The following is a 5,346-nucleotide window of genomic DNA, read 5'->3' on the forward strand; positions in this document are numbered from 1 at the left end:
AAGTACTTTGAGAGGGACCTTCTCCCAGCATTACGATGGGGATAAAATTACTTGAGTGTCCTAATAATTTTTAAGACTCATTTGAATACTTGCGCTGTCAACTGTGCTCAGCCTAATTCATATTCAATAGGGGTTTTAGTGACAAAGAGAGTTTTCCTTTAAACTGTGTTCATCCGGAACTGTTGAAAAAAATGATTATTCTAACGAAAAAAATTGTTGAAGACGGTGACCAAGATCTATGAAAATGCGACCAAACATGGAAGATTGTCGATAAACATATACAAAGTGCACCTGTTGTCCTTAATTTGTAAAATTTGTACATTAATTAGCATTTTTTTTTCAGCCTTATGAGTGTTTGTAATTTTATTATTTAGAGTCGTATACCGATAATTTTGAATGAGAGCGTAAAAAGAGACCTTTCTCTGACTAAGTTTCTTGATCTTACTGGATATAAATCGTCTCTTCTGCATGACTGAAGACGACAGATATTTTACGTATACCAACAGAACTAAATATGTGTGAAGTAAACATTGAATTTTTTTTCGGCTTAGTCACAGAGCCAGTCTTTTGTTTGCGGATTGATTAACCCGAAAGCTGCTCTGTAACGGTATAACGTTTCCGCAGCAATGCCAATCGCTATTTATTCGCAAGGATGTGAACTTGTAGCTGTTTGTATGACAGATATGATAGAGTGTGCGCAAAATTTTTAAAATTGAAATTGTTCTATTACTTGGGCCTCTAAAAAGGCTTGACTTGTGGCACATTCATAACATCTTTTCAGGTCACCCATGGTTACAGATTCAAGTAAATTTCTCTATCATTTTTTTAAGAAAGGTAATTTATCTCTGAAAACTGGGTATTCATGGAATTTTTATAGTAAAAATATTGTTAAATTTCAAAACGTATATTTTCAGATTATTTCATCTGACCGATATCATATATTCTCGTCACTGTAGCTGGGCATAAAAAATGTTATTTATGTCGTCGAGTAAAAGAGCTGAGTTGATTGTAAACCTGAACTTCCTCTAATGCCGTGAACAAAGATATTCTGAACACTGGGTGTTTATGGAACTTTTACGGTAAAAATAAAGTGAAATTTAAAATGTGTATTTAGCCTTTTCAGATTATTTCACTTTCCGATATCATATGTTAATGTTATGTATTCTCTTTACAGTAGCTATGCAATAGAGTTATATTTATGCCATCGAATAAAGCCCGTAAACCTTGAACTTCCGCTAAAAGGAAACGAAGAGAAAATAAAAGATAAAATATCTCCAAACCTCGCTATCATCTACATTTTTATAAATATCAATTTGTTATCATAAATAATTCATCTTTAATCGTACCTAATACCTATCGATGTTGGTTTGAACTGAAATTAACCATGCAGTGCGCATTATCACTGAGAATTTTTTTACAATGGTATTTTATTTTTTGCTGGTGTCCAAATTAAATAGGTGACTTGCTCTGGATCTCTCTGTAATTCAAACCTTCAGCATCAAAGTTCACAGGTTAAACCAGCTACTAATATAAACATTTTTTAAGCGACTTCATGGCACGTTTTCAGTCATGTTTCTTGAGTATTCTTTGCGTTGTTACAGCGTGAAATGACAAGCTATATCTCTGCTGTCCTCAACTCGCAACTGAGATTGAATTAATTTTAAACAACGAAATATACTCACCCAGTCATAGAACCTGAAAGCAGAGTTTACAGCTACGACTGGCTGTAGGGCTTGAGGAAGCTCTGTAAAAAAACCCTATTAGGTGTATCAAGCCGCTATAAATTTATGCTCGCGCAATAACTAATCAATCCTGCGCTTCTCCTTAAATTATTAATTAGCCTTCTGGGGAACAACACGACAGTACAACTGCATAATTAAATTTGCATTCGTGATTCTTGACTTCTTTCGCTTGCTGTTATTCTTCTAATGACTTAGTTTATACGAGAGAGCTGTTGTACACGATTAGTTAGCAGGCGTTACAAGTTACACAGCTGGAGACTAGCGATTATATCAAACAAAAGGAAACTTTTTAACAATGGAAAACAACTGTACGATACGTGGGGTTGACAACAACAATAAAAAAGACGATCGAACAGAACGGAGGAATAATAAATCATTTTGTTTACCCATATCATGCAACTTCTGGATATCGGGTAACTTTTTGCAGACAGGGTTGTTAAAAGTACTTCCAACTTACTACTTTCCATTGGTAATTTCGAGTTACTTAATGCAAATTAAATAGCGTACTGTTTTCGAATTTCAAATAGCGGTTAGCTAACATTTTCGTCAGTAATTGCACACAAGGCAATTTGCCGTCATGCAGAACCAACCCAAAAAACAGTGCTTGAGACGTTTTCGAATGAAGACGTCCTTAGAGCGATCGAGAGTGAGCTTGAAATAAAAATTGTTAAATTGTGAATGGCCACACCATAGATACCTATTGTTCTTACATCGTTTTAAACGACCTCACATTGTGCTCATTAGTGATGGCTGCGGGATATTTTTTATTTTGAGATGAAATTTGGCGCGATCACGGGCTCCTGGTGGGATTCTCGATCCTTGTGTGTCCGTGTTCACGCCAAATTCCATCTGTACACAACGCCACTTTAGTTTCACAATTCACGTATCCTGAATTGCGTTTGTTGTCCCCTTGCAGAAATTCCATTCAATCCGTTAAAACTAACGACATGGATACGAGCACAGTCCTCTGTTGGCAGCGCCCCGGGTTGTTAATCTATCGAGCAATCGAAGGACTTAAAAGAGGGCTTTTTGCAGCCTGGAACAACTGTTTGTAATATCTTTTTTATCTATATCATGAAAGCCATGTGGTATAATATAAATCATGATTTTATTTCGCTCCCATGACTTTTCGGCCATTATGATTGAATCTGGGAGGAAATTGGGTGATAAAACCCGCTGTCAAATTAGGCAACCCCAATATTTGGCTCTGATACAGTATGTTTCTAAGCCTAGTAATTTTAAACAATGAAGTACTTCTATCACCACATGTGCATTGAGCCATAGTAGTCGGAAAGGAAACGCGTGAAATGAAGCCCGGCGAGCCCGGCAAACTTCTAAAGAGCAAGGTTTATATTGGAATAAGCACGATCAAGCGCAATCTTTTGCTTTGAGCTCTCACGTGAATTATTGAACAAAACCACAACTAGTGAAAGACACAAACAAAGAAATTTCAAATGAGTGACAGAAAAAAAAAATGTGTTTTTGGTTCCATGAAATGTCAAGATTTTTTTATTGTACCCGTCAGAAATCTGGCTCAGAGAAATTCAAAATTTCTTTACGGAACTGTGTTTAAAGACTGCTGTAGGTTTTGTGAGAGCTACTGATACAAACTGTTTTATTATCACGATATATAGAATTTTGCAAAAAAACTTTAAACAAATTTAACTGATGTTAATGTTTCACTAGTCTTTTTCATGGGTGTCGTCATATGTAGACATTACCCATCGACTTTGATGAAACTAGCATGCTCGTCCACTTACGGAAAACTAGGTGGTGAGTTTCTAAAAATGCGTTCATGTTGACGTTATCAATGATTTTTAAAAGCGCATAGCCTTTGCCATTTTTTACACAACGAGGAAACAAGCGGGTTTTTCAGTTTCAGTTCCAGAAAATCTTGGTCAGTCTTTCGATAAACGGAGATGAGACGACTGTATTGAGGGCAAAAGAATCTGGTTAACAAACCCGCTGGGTTCTTTAGGTGTCTTATGATTCCTGACCACCTTTCTTTTAGCGAATTATTTCTAAAGGCCAAGGTTACCACAAGTTCCTTCCTATGCGTCATGACGCAAAGAATCTTGCTGGGTTCTTGTGATATATGGGAGGAAAATTGTTGGCAACACCATTTAGTGTCCACATTTTGTTGAGACATGTTTCTTTTTGCGATTTTTGTCTGTTGTGTGAGTTAAATAACTTTATAAGGGCTGTATAGTCGTTTGTAAGAGGCAGAGTAATGAAACGGAGAAGAACAAAGAAACAAAGAAATTCATTTTTGCCTGTCATCATGTTTTTCTTTTTGACCGAGTAAGGTCACCTTGATTCAGTAAAAAGAACCTTTTTATTTCCATTTCGAAGCTTATAATCACTGCATGTGAGCCTGAGACCTCCTTCTCTGTAGGAAATCAGCAAAAAAAAAGTACGCTGCAGTCTTTGAGACACTGGGCGCGTGTTTGGGGGCAGGGAGACGGGAGCTGAGAAAGTGGGCCGTGCTGTAATCCTTTCAGGCTGTTTTAACAATCTCCGCTAAATCAGTGACTGAGTACATGTAAATACCTTAGAATTTTTGAGAATACTCTGTTATCAGAAGAATAACGTTGCTTGCTTTCTAACACATAGGCTGTTCTTTCATGATGGACCCAGGAGTTTACTATCCGACATTGTTAAACATCGAGGTGGGAATCACAGGTGTAAAAAGGTTTGTGCTCCGTTGTTTGCTCTCCATGACATGCGCATTTGTAACGCACGCACACTGAGTTCTACCAGGAATGTATCTATAAGAGTGCTAATTCATGAATACCAGACCCCTTGTAAATCGACATGTAACATTCGTTTTGCTGATGATAGCTAATAGTGAAAAACGAAATTTTAACTGGTAACGTTGCTCACAAATTAAGACATGCGAATTGATGTTCATTTTCAGAGTTATGGCAATTAGAAAGATCTGTCGTTAGCATGCGAGCAGAGGTGTCTATTCGGGGAGCAGATGGGAGGCGCATACCACATATATTCCCTATACCCGTGCGGAGAGCCACGTGCCGGCTTATCTGTCTAAAGAGTTGCTTTTTAACCGGTTAGTGACGATGGTCTCAGTACCTGCGGCATGCAGTCCTCAAATATTGACTAAAGGAAAAGAACTGAGCCAGCCCGAATCAAAACTGAGTGCTTAGTGAAAAGATCTTCAAAATAATTGCAAATGATTTGATTTTATAGAATATCAAATTAAGGAAACTCGAAGAAGACAGATCTTTCCGCCGGGGCACGCGTCAACGTATAGTGCTAGACACTTCTGTGGCGCATCATGCCTCCGATTTCCTGAAATGTGTTTGGACTATTTCGGGAAAAAGACAAAAGGAAAAAGACGTACAAATGGTAAGGAAATGTGCTAACTCATTATTCAAACGCCCACGGTAGTTTTCAAGGAACTTTATATCACTTGTATTGTACCCGATATATACGTGTCTCGACAAGTCGTTCGCAGGTGAAACTGTAGAAAGATGCACTACTAAAAACTATTGCTGTTTTCATTTTTTCTGGAGATAAGGAATAGAAGTGCTTGCCAACGACAAGCTGATTAGTCTCTAACAGTACCAGGTGCTGTTTTTTATCA

Source organism: Orbicella faveolata, unplaced genomic scaffold (assembly GCF_042242905.1).
Source record: "Orbicella faveolata isolate gen_17 unplaced genomic scaffold, um_ofav_v1 contig_26, whole genome shotgun sequence".
NCBI classification, from domain to species: Eukaryota; Metazoa; Cnidaria; class Anthozoa; order Scleractinia; family Merulinidae; genus Orbicella; species Orbicella faveolata.